Below are 20,581 nucleotides of genomic sequence, written 5' to 3'. Positions count from 1 at the left end.
GAAGGTGCAAGGTTAGCCGAGAGAAAGGAAAAATAGACCCAAAGTCAGGCAAGCAAGTTTTATTAATCTTCTCGCTGCCTCCATAAACAGTCAAGGGAAGCAGCCCCAAGCTTACAGAATGAGGGGTTTATTTTGCGGAGGAGCGTTTGAGGGAGTTCTTTGCAATGGCCGCATCCTGGGGTTGTTTGCTGGTTAATTTCGCCACGTATCACCTTGTGACGTTTATTACAGGAGGGTGTAGGTAAAGTTTGTTTATGCTTCCCATGACCTCCCCGATGCGGTCCGGATGGTTTGTAATTGGGGTTTGCTTATTGCAGCAAGGTCTGATAAGTGAAGTCTGCTGGCTTTACCGGGGCGCCTAGATAAGGGCTTAGAAAAGCAAAGAGGCTTGAGGGAAGGGTGGGTGGCACGGAAAAGTTGCAGAGCATTAGGGGGAGGGGTGGGCAGCACTAAGAAGCTTTTTTGGGGGCAGTTTGTCCCTAACAGAAGGGCTCAGTCCCACAAGACTGCCTCCACTTCAGATGCCAACTGCAAGTCTAAGTTTTCCATGTTTCTGACTGACTGATTATAAATCGGAGATTTCTGTGATCCCCTCTTTGGGTTCAATAATTTGCTAGAATGGCTTACAGAACTCAGGAAATGCTTCAATTATGTTTACTGGTTTATTAGATACAGCTCAGGAACAGCCAGGTAGGAGAGATGCATAGGGCAAAGTATGGGGGTGGTGCACAGATGTGGAGCTTCCATGCCCCCTCTGGGCAAGCCACCCTCCCAGCATCTCTTTGTGTTCACCAACTCTCTTTGTTCAAGAGTTTTTCTAGAGCTTAATTTCCAGCTAGACAGTTCCGAGCTCAGGTCGGTAGGTGGCGCTGAAACTGATTAACTTGGTTTTTCTGGTGACTAGCCCCATCCTGAGGTTGTCTAGGAGTCGCATTCTAAGTCACCTCATTAGCATAAAGTTAGGTGGCAGTCAAAGGGTGTTTTTTTTGTTTTTTTTTGTAGCCCAGTCTGTAGTGAAGTGGCATGATTATAGCTCATGCCTCCAACTCCTGGGCCAAAAAATATTGGAAGAGATATTGCCTCCAATTCCTGGGCTCAAGCTATCTTCCTACCTCAGCCTCCTGAGTAGCTGGGACTGCAGGTGTAAGTCACCATCCTCAGCTCCAAAAGGGGCTCTTATGAAGAACAAAAGTTACTCATCTCTCAGGAAAACCCAAGGGTTTTAGGAGCTTGTGCCAGGAGTTAGCGACAAAAACCAAATGTACTTCTTATTAGACCACAAGGTCACATGGTCACACGAAACCGAAGAGACTTATTGAGTGAGTGTGAGTGTTGTGTGCGGGCATAAAAATCATACTTGAGAGTGCCCACTGGGGCCAGCCAGCTGCCCCCACATGCATTATTTTGCTAGAGCCTCATGAAGGCCCTACATTTTGAAGATGAGCAAACGAAGCCTTGGAAAGGTAAAATGACTTGTCTTAGGTCACATAACTAGAAGGTAGCCCAGGTAGTATTGAAACCAGCATTTGCTGACCTTAAAAACCAGGTGTCTCCAGCTTTTTTGTGTAAATCTGCACAAGACCTCTTATGGGAAGGGGCATTTGCAGGAAGCAAGATGGGGAAGGAAAGCAATAGGCCTTTTCCTTTCTAAGCCTTAAGCTGCTGGTTTGAATGAGAGTGGAATTAAAGAAAAGCTGTGGCAGAGAATCTTTCTGAGCTAAAGGAAAAAGGGGTGATTATTCAGAATCTTTAAGGGAGAGGCAGACTGATTTCTCTGGCCTTTATCTGAACCTTTCTGGGAACTAAAAAGTTAATTCTGGTTCCCCCTAAGGGCTCCCAATTGTCTGGCACTTGGTTCTATGGCCTAAGGGGAGAGTGTGTGTGGGTGCAATGAGTATTGCACTGGCCAGTCTCATCTGCGCTCAGTCTGCTTCCCAGCCTGGGCTGGCCTCTAGGGCTTCCACCAGGGGACCACAGGGGGCTTCATGCTACAGACCAGTCTGGGACAGACAGGATAGGGTGGCAACCTCGCAGCAGTAGCCTCGGGTCCCTTTACCCCACCCTTTTTCTCTTCCCTGTTGGAAAGAGAAGTTGGTTGAACAAATAAGCAAGACCAAGACATAACAATGCAGTAATTACTTAAAAACAAAAGGATAACAATGCAGCAATTATATGACAGGAAAACCAGGAACAAAAGTAAAAGCTAACAGTTAATAAAATAACAATTGATGCAAGAATAACTGTAACCGTAAATGTCATGGATTCACAATTTTATTGATTGAGCATTGTGTGCTAGTCACTATGCTAAGGATTTCATAAGAATTATGTCCTTTAGTGCACTCAACAACCCATGAGGTGGATACTGTTATTATTCCCACTTTACACACGAGAAATAAAGACACAGAGAAACTGTCACTTCTCAAAAGTCACATAGTACAGGAGGGAGCCAGAATTCAGATGCAGGTAAGTTGACTCGAAAGCCTACTCCTTTTTTTTTTAATTTTTTTTAAAAAAATTTTTTGATATAGGGATTCACTCTGTCACCCAGGCTGGAGTGCAGTGGTGCAATCTTGGCTCACTGCAACCTCCGCTTCCCAGGCTCAAGTGATCCTCCCACTTCAGCCTCCAGAGTAGCTGGGACCACAGGTGCACACCATCTGCATGGCTAATTTTTGTATTTTTTGTAGAGATGGGGTTTTACCATGTTGGCCAGGCTGGTCTCGAACTCCTGAGCTCAAGAGATCTGCCCTCCCCACCCCCCGTCAGCTTCCCAAAGTGCTGGGATTACAGATGTGAGCCACCACACCGGGCTGAAAACCTACTCTCCTAACTACACTTTGCTACCAACTGAAAACCATATTTATAATGCCTGGTAACCAAACATCCTCCTTACCCATGTAGCAGTAGAAGCTTTATGATTTTTCTAAGAGTTGCATGGCAGCCACACTTCTCAGAATGCTGAGTTAGTGTGTTTCATAAACTCTAGTGATCTGCTAATTTAAATTTGTGAGTACTAAGCTTTAGTCACCCTCAGCAACTCATTCAGTGAATTATTTTTAAGGAGCTCTATCACACAGGTAAATATTGGAAGTCTCTGAAATTGAGCAACGTTCTGAGGGTCAAAATGGCTTGCATTTTGGCATTTTGAGCAGTCAAGGAAGTCCTAGGAGCCCCAGACCATACTTTGAGAAATCTTGGTATATAGGACCTAGTCAGAATTGCCGGACAGATAATTTCTTCTGGTACTCTCTCCGGTGAGATCCCTTGGGATATGGTAGATGCAACTCTCCAGAAGTTTTACTTCCACTTAGAAGTCTGTAAGAATTTGCTCAGCTTGTAAAAATAAGACAGTGCAACCAAGTTGCTGGCTGCAGTGGTCAGAGGGTCCAGCCAATCTCCCTGTAATCTCTAATTCAGGACCAGGTCTTGTAAATCAGTTAGGATTACCCCTTGCAGCCTGGAATCTTCTGAATTTGCATGCCTGGAAAAGGACTGAGGACAATGTCTTACCAATAACTTAATCATATTTCCCCCAAAGCCTGGAGAGACCCTCGTGACACACAATATTTAAATATAGATAGTTTCAGGCTCTTGTTAGGAGAGGGATTCAGTGATTAAAGAAAATAGGAATTTTATTCAGATTCAACAGTTCCCATTTGTAATTATCCTCTCGAAGTCCCTTTGTAATTTTTTTTAAAAAGGATCATCTGTGTTAGCATATTTAATCTAAAATTTTTAATTAGATGATGGTTTGCTCATATTAGAGATGAATAAGTTTCCTATGTAACCCTCAAAAAAGATTGTTTTGTGCTGGATACACTGATGGAGAGAACACTCAAAAAAGCAAGGGAGGAAGGTGTGATTGCACAGACATTGCCAGATAATAATGTAATTTCATATCCTTGATTTAAACCCCTCCAGCTTCATGTTACAGGCAAACACCAAGCTGACCACTTTGCATTTTTCCATCTACCCCTAGCTAGCCTGTTCATTGATACATTAAATGCCTACAATGTGCCAGGCAACTAATAGGAGCTGGGGTGTGGTGGAGCAAAAATAGCATGTCTCATAGTTTTTATGAGCTTACAATTTTGTGGCAAGGCAGACATTAATTGAACAATCACACAAGTGAGTGTTTACTTTCTAACTAAAATCAACACTTGGAAACAGAGTAACAAGAGAGAGTGTGGCAAAGCAGTATTTGAAGATAATTCTGTATGGGCCTTTCTTGTTTCTGCATGTCTTTTGTCAGCTTGTTATGGACTATCTTTTCAAGAATATTTGTACAGCAAATAGCCTTAGAAGATAGAGATAGTATCTCCCTCCAGGGCAGAGGGCAGCTTTGTTTTCTGACAAGTATAACAAGATAATGTCTCTCTCTGGGGTGAAGATTGGGCAGGTTTGCTAGCAGCCTCTTTATAAGATTGAAGGTTTCCTAAGATCAGGGTTCCTTAGCTGTAATAAAAACCCACTGCATGTGTAATAACCATCTAGGCATGTGTAGTATCCATCTGGGATGGTCCACATCTCCTCATGGGACTTGTGGCTTTGTGGGGAGGAGGGCAGGGGAAATGATGCAGATACAAAGCCTATGCTGCTTGCTGTGCTGTGAGTAATAAAATCTTTTGTCTCCGATCCAGGAATCTTATGTCTTCTGCCAGCATCCATCAATGGTGGCAGGCTAACTTGTTAGCTCACAAGTAGGGTAAAATCCTAGATCTTTCACAATTCTTGACACAGCTGGGAGATGGACTACAGTCCAGTATCATTCAGACAGAGCTGCTTATAGGCTCATCTGTACTGAGACAGAAAGTGAGGATTGGTCACTGGTGAACACTTTTCTTCTGGAGAAGGGAGGAAATGAGGCCCAGAGCAGCCGCCCTGACAGCTTCCTCACCTACACACCTACAGCAGTGGAAGTCCTGTGCTTCACTATTGCTACAGAGTATGTAGAAGACAGAAAGCACAGGTGCTAGACTGCTATCTATTGTTGTTTATACTAAGCTAAGAGGTGGGAGCAGATCTCACCTCCCCAGCCTTCGTCAGGAAGGGAACAAGTTCTTAAGGGCCAATGAGAGAGTTATTCACCAATAAAAGATACAGGGTCTGGGACAGCTCCCTAACTTCTGAACTCAGGGCCTGGCCACACCCAAACTGCCAGTTTCTGTTTTTGGTAAAATGTGAAGCTATTTGTCTCTTGCTCTTCCTGCAGGCTGGGTAGGACCATGTGACACCATCCTAACTTAATAGCTATATAAGGTAGTGAGGGAATAGGGTTGTGGGGGAAGGGAAGACTGGCTGAGTCAGGTATTAGGGTTGGGTCTTTGCTTGATTTTCTCACCTTGGCAATCCCTGAATGCCCCTTTTTGCAGTAGTTTTTCTTATCTTTTTAAAATGACAGTTTCACAAGATAATTATGTATTTCAAAAATAGGTAATGTTAGCAGACAGAAGTGAAGGAACCTAGAATGATCATGGGTATGCAAAACTCCTCTTAGCCTCCCTCCTCACACGTGGTCACTCTTCAGAAGCCAAAGCAGGCACTCAGAGCTGGAGCTGGCCCCTTCCTTCTCAAACCCCAAGCTCTTGGGATACCTCAAACCTGTACCCCAGCTATGGCACAGACAGAATACATGACTGTCCTATTTGAAGAAAGACATTTGGGAAAAATAAATGTCTTTGATTATAAAAAGCAGAGACCATCCCCTCTGAAGGATGTGCAGTAAAATAATAGAGTTTCTGAAATTGTATGGAAACATTCTTTGAGCAAAATTCTCTTCTGAGGAGAAGACGAAGAAGACAATGAAACACATACCTCCAAAGATAGAAGCTGGGGTGGAGACAGTATCCTGAAGTTCTGGCATCATTGGGCGTCTCTGATGGGTCCTGGCCTTCATCTATGAGTGAGGGGTCAGAGAAAGGATTAATGATACTGCGTAGAAAAAAAATTGATAATATTGTAATTATGACTGTACTTCCATATAGTCCTGGAGTTTGAACTTACGTCACTTGCAGTCTGAGAAACCTGTAATCCAAGAAATTAATTAGAAATGTTTTCCAGTTGGCAACTGCTTCCAAGCACCCAGCAGAAATCAAGACAAATCATCTCAATCCAAGCCTTTTGGGATTCCCAAAGTTAAATGGTAATGATAAGCTCAGAATAACATCAAGAAAACTTGAGGAATCAGACACATGAGCAAGAGTCAACGCTAACTGCAAATTGCAGAAAAACATAGGCAAAGACTGCAGAAAGAAAATTACAAGCTATGTGTACAAAAAAAATGTGTGTTTTAAATGTTCAAAAAGTAAGGGATTGAATGTATACACAAAAGAACACAGTATCCAAAAAGACTAGGTATTTCCACTTCCAAAAAGATGGCATATAAGTACTTTTCCTTAATTCTCCTGCTAAGTACAGCTTAAAACTCTGGACATTATATGTAAACCAAACATAAGAAAACCCTGAAAGGTGGACAGAAAAAGTCAGATGGACTAAGGACCTTGGGACTTGAGGAATAATATGGCATGAGGACAGCATCAGCAGAGGCTTAATAGGGAGCCAGAACTCCCACCCTTGCACAGCAGTCATGAGGGATCTTCCCACCCACTGACTATTAACAGAGGCTGAGTGGAATGTGACCTTTCACCCAGTCAGGCTGCAATGTGGTGCCCTTTTCCTCAACCTGCCTGAGCGGTGTTAGAGAAGGCGTGCCAAAACAGGAGATTTAATTAAGATCTGGTCTCAACTTATCCCAAGAACTTGATAGGAGAAAAGCCAATCAACAGATGCCAATGCCAATATGACCCAGATGTTAAAATTACCTGAGAGGCCGGGCCTGCGGTGCTTATGCCTGTAATCCCAGTGCTTTGGAAGTCTGAGGTGGGAGGACTGCTTGAGGCCAGGAGTTTGTGAGCAGCTTGGGCAACATAGTAAGAATCTATCTTCACAGAAAATTTAAAAATTAGCCAGGTGTGGTGACATGCACCTATAGTCCTAGCTACTTGACAAGCTGGGACAGGAGGATTGCTTGAACCCAGGAGTTGGAGGCTGCAGTGAGTTATAATCATGTCACTGCCCTACAGCCTGGGTGACAGAGCAAGACTCCAGCTCTAAAAAAATACAATAAAATAATCTGAGAATGATTTTAAGGTAGCCATCACAAAAATGCTTCAACAAGCTATTATGAACATGCTTGAAACAAATAAAATGGAAAGTCTCACCAAAAAAAGAGAAAATCACAGTACAATAAAAATATAAGATATAAAAAAAGAATCAAATGGAAATTTTAAAACCAAAAAATACAATAACAAAACTCTCCATCGATAGGCTTAACATCAGAATCCAGGGAATAAAAGACAGAATAAATGAACTTGAAGATAGAAAAACAGAAATTTTGAAGACACAGAAAATAGCCTGAAACAACAAAAAAGGGACAGTGCCTTAATGACCCATGGAACTATAACAAAAGAATGTTAATTAACATTCTTTAACATTCTTTAACATAACATTCTTTAACATAAATGAATGTTAATTCATGTCATCAAGTCTGGGAAGGAAAAGAGAATAAAGGCAAGAAGCTGAAAGGTATTCAAAGAAATAATGGCTGAAAACGTCCCAAATTTGACACACAACATAAAGCTGCAGATTAAAGAAGATGAGTAAACCCAAAACAGGATAAATCGGAGATCTATGCCAAGACACAGAATAAGCAAACTTCTGAAAACTAAAGACAAAGTCCTAAAAGCAATGAGAGAGTTTTAGTGAAAGGGGGAAACAATGGGAAAGATAGTGACTTTCTCATGGGAAATCATGAAGGCCAGGAGAAGCAGTGTCTTAAGGTCACATGCTGAATCAGTTTGTTCTTTCGAACAGTAATCTGCTCTTTAGGCAGCTTTACTCCAGATCGACACCCCATGGGAACCTCAGAACTTACCCTCAGGTGGTGGTGTCTAGCATTTGCTATGTTTCTTTTTGCCTTTAAGGAATTACGATTCTTTGATCTAGAGAAATAAAAATGATTAGAAGTTCTATTATTAGGAGACAGCTATTCATTAGCCCCTCAACTGCAAATTATCCTGCATTCTGAGAACTTCCGAGAAGCCTCCAGAACACATTACAGCAGCACAAAAAAAGCTAAGCCAGCTGCCTTTTGGGTGTATTTCATTCTGGGCCCAACATTATTTCCTTCAGCTCACACTCTCCTTGCTCTTCCCTTTCAAACAGTTCTTAGTTTTCTGAAGGCCATACCCCTTCCTTCTCACACTTCTTTCTTTTCTATTTATTTATTTATTTTTTTGAGAGAGGGTCTCACTCTGTCTGTAGTGGTGCAATCCCAGCTCACTGCAACCTCTGCCTCCTGGGTTCAAGGGATTCTTTCACCTCAGCCTCCCTAGTAGCTGGGGCTACAGGTGCGCGCCACCACACCTGGCTAATTTTTGTATTTTTTGTAGTCTTTAAAAATTTTTTTAACACACACATATCTCCAAAAGATTTTTTTACAAAAGGAATGGATTTTGGGAAGAGACAAACATGGGCCAAGGGAGAAGTATGAAATAGAAAATGAATATATGGCTGACCCTTGAACACCACAGGCTTTAACTGCTTAGGGCAATAAAAATGACACCAAGTGTGCCTGCCTCCCCTTTCACGTCCTCCGTCTCCTCTGCCTCCTCTGCCTCTGGCACCCCTGAGACAACAAGACCAACCCCTCCTCTTCTTCCTCCTCCTCGGCCTACTCACTGTGAAGAAAATGAGGATAAAGACATTTATGATGACCACTTCCACTTAATGCATAGTAAATATATTTTCTGCTCCTTATGATTTTCTTAATTTTTTCTCTAGCTTACTTTGTTGTAAGAATACAGTATATAATACATTAACATATAAAATATGTGTTTATTGATTGTCAGCTGGTAAGGCTTCCAGTCAATAGTAGGCTATTAGCAGTTAAGTTTTGGGGGAGTTGAAAGTTATATGTGGATTTTTGACTGTGTATGGCATCGGCACTCCTAATCCCTGCATTGTTCAAGGGTCAACTGTAGATGTAAGGTAGTTTGTTAATTGTTTTATCACTCAAACTAGTACAGAGAATGCCCTGTACAACATAGTGCAATAAAGATTTAAAAATGGAGGTATTTCCTTTGAAAGGCTGAAGATTTCGGTCTCTGCTATTTGGGACTGAGGCTGCAGTCCTTGATTTTGGATGGATCATTGGTAGTGTGGCATCCAATTTGCTGTGGCTGTGGCTTTTTCTAAGAACAAGTGAAAAGCCCTCAGGGTCTAGTCATGGGGGAAGTCACATGATCTCCTGATGGAATTACTTCTCTTCCCTTCTTTTTTTTCTTTTTCTTTCTTTCTTTCTTTTTTTTTTTTTTTCAGATGGAGTCTGGCTCTGTCACCCAGTGCAGTGGAGTGCAGTGGCGCGATCTCAGCTCACTGAAATCTCCGACTTCCGGATTCAAGCAATTCTTCAGCCTATGCCTCCCAAGTAGCTGTGACTACAGGCACGTGCCACCAGGCCTGGCTAAGTTTTGTATTTTTAGTAGAGATGGGGTTTCACCATGTTGTCCAGGCTGGTCTGGAACTCCTGACCTCAAGTGATCCACCTGCCTCTGCCTTCCAAAGTGCTGGGATTACAGCATGAGCCACCCCGCCCGGCCTTCTCTTCCCTTCTGAGGAGACTGCTCAGCAGGCCCATTTTTCTGATGTGCCCGGAGAAAGTTTGCTCTGGTTTCTAAAGCTTAGTTATAGAACTTTATAGTCATAATGCCTGTTCATGGCCTCTCTCCTCTTGGTAGTAGGATCCATAAGTTTCTTTCTTATAGGGTAGAGCAGACATTTGGTCTTTGCCAGGAAGAACCTGAGTGTGGTAGCAAGACCTTTCTAGAGAGAACTTGGGGCAGGATGATAAAGAAAACTAAACTGAAATTAATCCATAGTGTCTGTAGCTTAAAGCTACTTCTAGGACCTTTTGGTTAAGTCCTTCTGGTATAAAAAGCATTGGACAGTTGGGGTCCTGGATTCAAGTCTCATAGCCTATGAAACTTTGGGAAAACCACTTTAACTTCTCTGTGATTCAGTTTCAAAATCTATGAAGTGACCCTCTCAACAGGGGTGGATGCCATGAGCTGAAATGTACAATATTAGACACCCAACAGCAGACAGCCCCAAGTTGTTATGGCAGTGCCTCAAGGGAGTCTTGAAGGACTTGGGCTCCCTGCCTTTCTGCTCTGTCTTCTTGGCATGTGGTTGCTATTTCCAACATCATCTCATGGCCTCAGATGGCTGCTGGAACTGCGCTCCCCTTCTCTGACATTTTGGTGTTATGAAAGAGGGAAGAACAAAAAGGTCATATCTCACTACAGAGTCAGCTTTCCTCAAGCATATTAGCTACAAGGGAGGCTGGGAAATGTAGTCTTTGGCTTAGGCCCATGGCTGCATCCAATGGTGCAGGTGTTCTGCTGTTGAGGAATGGCAGCACGGTGGGTAGGAGATGTACTGGGTAGACAAGCAGCAGTTCCAAAGGCAACAGTTGCCCTGGATGGGGATAGGAAACAGTCATCAGGGATGAGGTGGAGGGGGAGGAAAGTTGTCCAAGAGAAGGAGAGTTTTCTTCTCTAGACATTTGGTATTTTGATTTTCATTCTGTCAGTTAAGCATGAGCTTATTTTGCCCCACAGAAGGGATTTTTTGAGGCTCTGTTTGGCTCAGTGTGGAGATAGGAGGTTTATATGGAAAACGAACAACTCAGCCAGCAGCTGGGCACACACAATAAATTACTGCCAGGTTGTGGGAAACAGCAAAGTTTCTCTGAGCAGTAATTCTCATCTCTCTTCCTCTTTGATGAACACAAGGCCACAAAAAGTCCTTGACAATGACAGTTGTTTTAGCATCAGGGTTCTTAGTGGCTGACTTACAGAGAATTTCAGAATAGGATGTTATTTGCCATTTTTCTTATCTGGAAGATGAAACTGGGACAAGATAGTGACATTTTAGGTGGTAAGTTTCAACTATAAGGACTCAAGATCTTTTCCGCTTCCTTTTCTTTTGTCCTTTATACCCAATCAATCAATAACTTTGGCAATTTTTTTTCCTTTAAGTATCTCCTACTTTTATCTTTTCCTCTCTGGTCACATTGCTCATGGGTCTGGATTACTGCCCCATCCGCCTCCCAACTAACCTCCCACACTCACCTTCTCATCCTAACTAGGCTACCCATCTTGCAGAGCAGTAGCTCTTCATTAAATCTATTTCTCATTCTGTTTTCTATCTGCTCAAAATCCTTCTACTGCCTCCTCTTTTTTACATGAAGTTATCCATTTCTTCATGGGCATAAAAGTGAGAATTGTTGGGGGATAAAGGAGCAGATTACTCAGGCATTGGAGGTTAGATTCCTCTGTAAGATAGCATGCCTAGGCTTTATTTTCTATGTTGATAAAACACGGTTTTATCAACATAAAACATTTGCCGCAAGATAAAATAATTTCCTGTTTTGTCTTTCTATCGCTTATTTTGTGTATTTCATACAGTCCTATAACTTTTCTGATGTGTCTGTGGTGGATGTGTTGCTTCCTGACAGTTGGGTAAGCATCTATTTCTACTCCCTATACTATATTCATTCCCTCATTCATTTACTTATTAATTATTCTAACAACTATTTTTTGAGGATTTTCTTCTCACCAAACATTACAGTAGCTGCTGAATTTATATTTGTATTACAGTTGCAGGGTCATTACTCAAAATGATGTGGATTTCTCTCACCTCTTCATTTCACTTATAAAAATTTTATCATCTTTCAAGTCCCGATTCTATGTCAAATGTTACCAAGAAGTAATCCCCCCACTCCTCTAGCATTCATGGATTGATTCTGAATGTCTGTAGGAATGTGATGCAGCTATGTTAGTCAAAGCTCTTTGACTGTCAGTGACGGAAACCCAACTCAGGTTTTGCAGACCCTCACAGCCAAATTGCAGGAGGGACAGTTGCTTACATTTTGGGTTATTTGGAAGATGGAAGTTGAGGGCTCTCAGGGCTCTCTCCTCTCTCTCTGTTTTCCTCTCTTTCCATTTCTTTGCTTCCCTTGGCCCTGCTTGTTGCTTTCCTTCACCCCTGGAGGACACTGATGGGCCGTAAGGTATAGTTGGAATGTGATCTATACAACCTTTGGGCTTATATCCTATAGCTTTGTAATCATAGAGGATTTGTAATCATAAAGGATCGCAGGAGAGGATTCCAGCTGACCCGGCTAGAATCCCAAAGCCACCTCTCTGTGGCCTGTTGCTATAAGAAAGGGATGGCACACTGGATTGGCAGAAACAGTAGCTACTACAAAGTCTGCCCTAAAAGAATTGACCTGCTCTTGTTTTGGGAAAGATAAAAAATTTTGCGTTGGCCAGTCATGATCCTTCTGTGTTCACTGTAGGCTGTGATTCAATGGGCAATCTCTGAGGACAGCAATCACAACTTGTATTCTGTTAGATCAGGTCTAGTCCTAATTAACATGAGGAAGGGTGAGGGTAGGGCTCATTAGACACCCATTCTGAGGAAAGAGACAGATCATGAAGACCACTGGGGCATCTTCCATGTGACAGTCCCAGAGCTTTTGGGAGGCCAAGGTACAAGGTCTTCCAACACTTTCAAGAGCAGCATGTACCTGAGGCACATGGAAATTGCTGCCTGTCCACTCTGAGTTAAGTTGCTGTTGGTAAACTTGTATTCTAATCCGCTGTATTAGTCCATTTTCACACTGCTATAAAGATACTATCTAAGACTGGGTAATTTATAAAGAAAGGAAATTTAATTGACTCACAGTGCTGCATGGCTGTGGGGGCCTCAGGAAACTCACAATCGTGGTGGAAAGGGAAGCAGGCACCTTCTTTACAAGGTGGCAGGAGAGAGTGAAAGCGAGTACAGGAAAAACTGCCACTTTTAAAACCATCAGATCTCATGAGAGTCACTCCCTATCATGAGAACAGCACGGGGGAAACGGCCTCCATAATCCAATCACTTCCCTCCCTCCACGCGTGGGGATTACAATTCGAGATGAGATTTGGGTGGGGACACAGAGCCAAACAATATCATCCTCCCAGCTCTGACCTGCAGCCTGAGCTGGGGATGTGGCACACTGAACCCAGACTGATAGTGGTTGTTATATCCCAGTGTTTCTGCCCTGAGGGCTAGGTGAGGAGACTGTTTACTCAGTGTCCCTCGTGGGGGCTTCCTTCTAGTTACAGTCACCCAAAGGCCAGTATGTGTTAGGACAGTTCACAGAGCTGGTCACCAGGGCTGGTCAAGGCAGACCAGGAGGACAATCTGGGATGAGCCTCACGTTGAGAATTTTGATGTTGAGACGGTGGATATAGTGGTTATGTATGAGGTCAGAATACTGAATTCACATCTTGTTTCTATAGCTTATGAGCTTTGAGATCTCTCATAAATTACTTTGTGTCTCTTAGTTTCAAAAGTAAATCAGGGATAATCAGGCATGCTGTTAAACTGTAATAATCTTCACAGATACCCAGTTAGACCAATCACAGTGGACTTGGGTGCTGGTCCTGGGGCAAGGGGCTGGGGGCCCTCTCTAGTTCTTTAGTTGATGAACATGGAGAGATGCAGAGGATCCTAAGGGAAGTGCCCGGATGACTGCAGTGGCTGAGTTTTGACCACAGGGAGCTTGAGTTTTGATTTTTTGCCACCTGTAAATATTTCAATATTTTAAACCACTGCTATACGTGTAGGACTGGCCAAACATTACACTGGGGATAGTAATTGTACTTCACAGGCCTTTTGTCAGGGCTATCAGTTAATGCGCAAGCCATGCATTGCTCAACCCCAGCAGTGTCATTTACTTCTGAGCCATGTAGAAGTGTGGAGTTATAATGACAATTTTCCAGCAGACAGTAGTAAAGTGTCTCAAGGAAAGAGTGTACTCTAATTTGCAGTATATTGCCATATGGATAAGTGGAGGGTCTGGCTGCTGTGAAGATTAAATGAGATAACCCATCCCAAGTGCTTAGAACAATGCAGGAGGGTAGTAAGACCTCAGTGTAAGTTAGTTATGACTCTCTATAAATGAAGTAATGTTGACTCATCAACAGCATGCTAAGAAGTAATTATTCATCATTCGACTTCAAACTTGTTATACCACGCTGCATGCTGTGTAAAATAAATTCACTTTAAAAAATTAGTTCTGCCTTTTTCTTTTTCCCCCAACATGCAAAATTTCCAACATTCAGAAAAATGGAAAGAATTATGCATTGAACATCCACATATCCATGGTCTAGATTTTAAAATAAACATTTTTTCTGTATTTGCTTTGTCACACATCTCTGCGTCTACCTATCCCTTTGTTTAGCCATCAATTTATTTTTAAGTGAATTTCAAAGTTTGTTGAAGGTATCAGTATACTTAATTATTGAACTTCAGCATACATATTATATTTAATATTGAACTTCATACATATCTTTAACTAGAGTTCAATATTTGTATGTATTTTTTAAGGTAAAATTTACATGTAGTGAAATGTACAAAGTTTAAGTGTATCACTTGAGGCTGGGTGCAGTGGCTCACACCTGTAATCCCAGCACTTTGGGAGGCCTAGGTGGGCAGATAACCCGAGGTCAGGAGTTCAAGAGCAGCCTGGCCAACATGGTGAAACCCTGTCTCTATTAAAAATATAAAAATTAGCCAGGGGTGGTGGCGCACCCCCGTAATCCCAGCTACTTGGGAGACTGAGGCAGGAGAATCACTTGAACTCGGAAGGCGGAGGTTGCAGTGAGCTGAAATCGCACCACTGCACTCCAGCCTGGGGAACAGAGTGAGACTCCATCTCAAAAAAAAAAAAAAGTGTATCATTTGATAAATATTTATTCATACATCTGTGTAACCCAAACCCCTATCAAGATATAGAACATTGGCCGGGCGTGGTGGCTCATGTGTGTAATCCCAGCATTTTGGGAGGCCTAGGTGGGTGGATAACCTGAGGTCAGGGGTTCAAGAGCAGCCTGGCCAACATGGTGAAACCCCATCTCTACTAAAAATACAAAAATTAGCCAGGGGTGGTGGCAGACACCTGTAGTCCCAGCTACTTGGGAGGCTGAGGCAGGAGAATGGCATGAACCTGGGAGGCCAAGCTTGTAGTGAGCCAGATCGCGCCTCTGCACTCCAGCCCTGGTGACAGAGCAAGGTTCCATCTCAAAAAAAAAAAAAAAAAAAAAAAAAAAAAAAAAAAAGATATAGAACATCATCATGGCCTAGAAAGTTCCCTTATGCCACCATGTAGTCAGTGACCACTGCCACAACTCCTAGGCAACCACTCTTCTGATTTTTTTCACTCTATATTACTTTTTCCTGTGCTAAAACTTTATATGAATGGACTGTTACAGTACTTGTTCTTTTATGTAAGACTTCTTTCACTCAACATAATATTTTTGAGATATAACCACACCATTGAGTGTATTAGTAGGTCTATTCCTTTCAATTGATGAGTGGTATTACACTATATGAGTATAACACGGTTTCTTTAGCTATTCTCCTGCTAATGGACACCTGCAATGTTTCCAATTTAGGGCTATTATGAATAAAACTGCTGTCATCATTCTAGTACAGGTCTTTTTGTGGACATATGTTTTCATTTTGGGGGATAAATATGTAGGAGTAAAATTAGTAGAGTGTGTATATGTTTCATTTTATTAAAAACTGTGAGAACTTTCCCCAAAGTGATCATATCATTTTATGTTCTCACCAACAAGGTATGAGTGTTACAGTTGTTCTGCATCCTTGTCACTATTTGATATTATCACTCTTTTTCATTTTAACTACTCTATGGGAGTATACTGGAAGTGTGTTTTTAATTTGTATTTCTCTGACTAGTTACTTGAGCACTTTTCATGTGCTATTGGCCATTCATATATATCCATTTCCAAATTGTCTGTTCAAATCTTCCCCATTTAAAAAATCTTTTTATTTTGAATTAATTTTAAGCTTACAAAAAAAGTTTCAAAAATGATGCAAAGTTTCTGTATATGCCTCATCTGGTTTCTTCTAATGTTAACATCACATATAGCCATAGTACAATAGTCAAAACAGGGACATTAACACTGGCACAATACTATTCACTAAATTAGACTTGATTCAAATGCACCAGTTTCCCATAGTTTTGGTGTTCCAAGATTCTATCTAGGATCTCATATTGCATTTAAATTTAAAAAAAATTTTTTTTTTTTTGAGACAGAATCTCACTCTGTCACCTCGGCTCACTGCAACCTCCCCCTCTGGGGTTCAAGCGATTCTTGTGCTTCAGCCTCCCAAGTAGCTGGGATTACAGGCGCGCACCATGATGCCTGGCTAATTTTTGTATTTTTAGAAGAGATGGGATTCCACTATGATGGCCAGGCTGTTTTTGAATTCCTGACCTCAAGTGATCGGCCTGCTGTGGTCTCCCAAGGTGCTGAGATTACAGGCGTGAGCCGCTGTGCCCAGCTCATACTGAATTTAATTGTTATTTCTTATGCTCCCTTCCCTTTTAAAAATTGAGTTGTTCTTTTTGTCATTAAGTTCCAGGTGTATTTTATATATTCTGAATACAAGTTCTTTTAGTCTTTTGCTTTGAAATTATTTTTTCCACTGTTTGACTTGCCTATTCATTTTTGAAATGTTGAATTTGATGAGCAGACATTTTTAATTTTGATGGTCTTATTTATTAAATTTTTCTTTTATGGTTTGCTTTCTGTGTTCTACTTCAGAAAATTTTGTCTCTCCTTAACTTGGGAAGATATTTTCCTGTTTTCTTACAGAGAAAATTTGAAGTTTTAGCTTCTGTATTTAGATTTATAGTTCATCTCAAAGTAATTTTTATGGTGTATAGTAGTGGTTGAGACTAATTTTCTTTTCCTCATATGGATTTTCAACTGCTCTAGGACCATTTGTTGAAAAAGAATTTTCCTTCTCCATTGGGTTTTTTTGGTTCCTTTGTTGAAAACCAAGTTATTTTATAAGTGTCTGGCATTGGTCTATTTTTCTATTTTGCCAGTATTGCAGTGTCTTCATGACTATAGCTTTAGGGTAAATCTTGATGTTGGTTAGTGTAAATTCTCTAAAGTTATTTCTATTGTAGGTTCTTTGCATTTCCACATAAATTTTAGAATCAGCTTGTTGATTTCTACAACAAAGACTGTGGCATTTTTGCTGGGATTTGGGAAGAAATGGTATAAAAATGTAGTCTTCCAACTCATGAATATGATAACATTTTCAACATTATTTCTAAATGTTTCCAAAATTTCCAGAAGACCTTGTCAGTTTTTTTTTCTTAGTTTCTCTGGGCAATGTTTTGTAGTTTTTAGTCTTGTACATCTTTTGAGGCATTCATTTCTAACTATATTATGTCTTTTGAAGCTATTGCAAATGGAATTTTAAAACATTTTATTTTCCAATTTGTTTGCTACCAATATACAAAAATGCAATTGGCTTTTATATGTTGACCTTGCAAAATTCTCTTAGTAGTTCTAATAGATTTGTAGATCCTTAGAATTTTCTAAGTAAACAATTATGTCATCTGTGAATAGAGATGAACTGGTTTTACTTCTTCCTTTTTTGATCTTTATGCCTATTTTCTTGCCCACTGCATGAGACAGGATCTTCAGTACCATACTGAGAAGAAGTAAAAAAAGTGCTTTTTAAAAAATGTTATAGGGAAAGCATTCAATATTTTACCATGGAGTTTAATAATAGGTTTTTTTCTTAGATGCTGTTTATCAGATTGATGCAGTTCCTTTCTGTTTCTAATTTGCCAAGAGATTCTAGCATAATGGGCATTGCATTTTATCAAATGTGTCTTGTGTATCTATTGAAATGCTTGAATAGCTTTTCTCCCTTCATCTGCTAATATGATGAATTACATTGATTTTCCAGTGTTAGAACAACCTTATATTTCTGGGATAAAGTCCTTTTGGAGTGTGTATATATATCTCTCTATGTATAATAGATATATAAATTTTTACATATTTCTATATTTGATTTATTAATATTTCTTTGAGGATTTTTTTATCTGTATCCATGAGGGATATTCTGCAATTTTTTAATTTTTTGTAATTTCCTTATCAGGCTTTATATCAAGGTTATATGAGCTTCATAAATGAGTTGGAAAGCAGTCCCTTACTTTCTATTTTCTGAAAGATTTTGTGTTAACATTCATATTAGTTCTATAACTTTTAGCCAGAATCCACCAGTAAAATCAGCTGGGCCTGGAGTTTTCTTTGTAGGGAAGTTTTTGATTCTGGATTCAATTTCTTTAATAGATATGAGAATTTTCATATTTCTATTTTATTTTACTCCATTTTGGTAAGTTGTATTTCTCAAGGAATTTATACTCAAGCTGCAAAAATTATTTCCATAAGGCTGTTCATAATTTTCTTTGTCCTTTTAATGTCTATAGGTTCAGTAGTAGCGATAGTCCCTCCTTCACCTTCATTCTTGATATTAGTAATTTGTGGTCTCTGTATCTCTGTTTTTAAAAGACTTCATTTTTTGGAGAAGTTTTAGGTTCACAGCAAAATTGGGAGGAAGATACAGATTTCCCTTATATTCCCTGCCCCAACACATGCAGAGCCTCCTCCATGATCAACATCAACCACCAGAGTGGTGCATTTGTTTAGACTGATGAACCTACATTGACACATCATCATCACCCCAAATCCGTACTTTACAGTAGGGTTCACTCTTGGCATTGTACATTCTATGAATTTGGACAAATGCCTAATGACATACATCTATCATTTTAGTGTCATACAGAGTATTTTCACTGCCCTAAAAATCCACTATGCTTCACCTATTCATTCCTCCTCCTACCCTCAACCCCTGGCAACTACACCTCTTTTTACTGTTTTCATAGTTTTTTTGTTTTTTAGAATGTCATATAGTTGGAATCTTATAGTATGTAGCCTTTTGAGATTGTCTTCCTCCACTTAATAATATGCATTTAACCTTTCTCCATGTCTTTTCATTGCTTGATAGTGCATTTCCTTTTAGTACTGAGTAGTATTTCATTGCCTGGATGTACCACAGTCTATCCATTCACCTACCGAAGAAGCAACTTGGTTGCTTGCAAGTTTTGTCAATTATGCATAAAGCTGCTATAAACATTCTTGTGTAACTTTTTGTGTGGACATGTTTTCAACTCCTTTGGGTAATACTAAGGGGCACGACTGCTGGATCATATGGCAATAGTATATTTAGTTTCATGAGAAACTGCCAAACTGTCTTCCAAAATGGCCATACAATTTTACATTTCTACTAGCAATGAATGAGAGTTTCTGTTACTCCACAGACTTGTCAGCATTTGGTGTTGTCAACGTTTTGGATTTTGGCCATTTCTATAGGTGTGTTGTGGTATCTCTTTATTGTGTTTTATTTATTTATTTATTTATTATTATTTTTTGAGACGGAGTCTCGCTCTGTCACCCAGGCTGGAGTGCAGTGGCGCGATCTCGGCTCACTGCAAGCTCCGCCTTCCAGGTTCAGGCCATTCTCCTGCCTCAGCCTCCCAAGTAGCTGGGACTACAGGCGCCTGCCACCACGCCTGGCCAATTTTTTTGTATTTTTAGTAGAGATGGGGTTTCACCGTGTTAGCCAGCATGGTCTCGATCTCATTATTGTTTTAATTTGCATTTTCCTGAAGACATATGACATGGTGCACCTTTTCTTTTCTTTTTTTAATTATACTTTAAGTTCTAGGGTACATGTGCACAACGTGCAGGTTTGTTACATATGTATACATGTGCCATGTTTTTGTGCTGCACCCATTAACTCGTTATTTACATTAGGTATATCTCCTAATGCTATCCCTCCTCCCTCCCCCCATCCCACAACAGGCCCCGGTGTGTGATGTTGCCCACTCTGTGTCCAAGTGTTCTCATTGTTCAGTTCCCACCTATGAGTGAGAACATGCGGTGTTTGTTTTCCTGTCCTTGCGATAGTTTGCTCAGAATGATGGTTTCCAGCTTCATCCACGTCCTTACAAAGGACATGAACTCATCCTTTTTTATGGCTGCATAGAATTCCATGGTGTATATGCGCCACATTTTCTTAAACTAGTCTATCATTGTTGGACATTTGGGTTGGTCCCAAGTCTTTGCTATTGTGAATATTGCTGCAATAAACATACCTGTGCATGTGTCTTTATAGCAGCATGATTTATAATCCTCTGGGTATATGCCCAGTAATGGGATGGCTGGGTCAAATGGTATTTTTAGTTCTAGATCCTCGAGGAATCACCACACTGTCTTCCACAATGGTTGAACTAGTTTACAGTCCCACCAACAGTGTAAAAGTGTTCCTATTTCTCCACATCCTCTCCAGCACCGGTTGTTTGGTTGTTTCCTGACTTTTTAATGACCGCCATTCTAACTGGTGTGAAATGGTATCTCACTGTGGTTTTGCTTTGCATTTCTCTGATGGCCAGTGATGATGAGCATTTTTTCATGTATCTGTTGGCTGCATAAATGTCTTCTTTTGAGAAGTATCTGTTCATATCCTTCACCCACTTTGGATGGGGTTGTTTGATTTTTTCTTGTAAATTTGTTTAAGT

This window comes from Pan paniscus, chromosome 11 (assembly GCF_029289425.2).
Source record: "Pan paniscus chromosome 11, NHGRI_mPanPan1-v2.0_pri, whole genome shotgun sequence".
Classification (NCBI taxonomy): domain Eukaryota; kingdom Metazoa; phylum Chordata; class Mammalia; order Primates; family Hominidae; genus Pan; species Pan paniscus.
Note: the sequence above shows the minus strand (reverse complement) of the source record.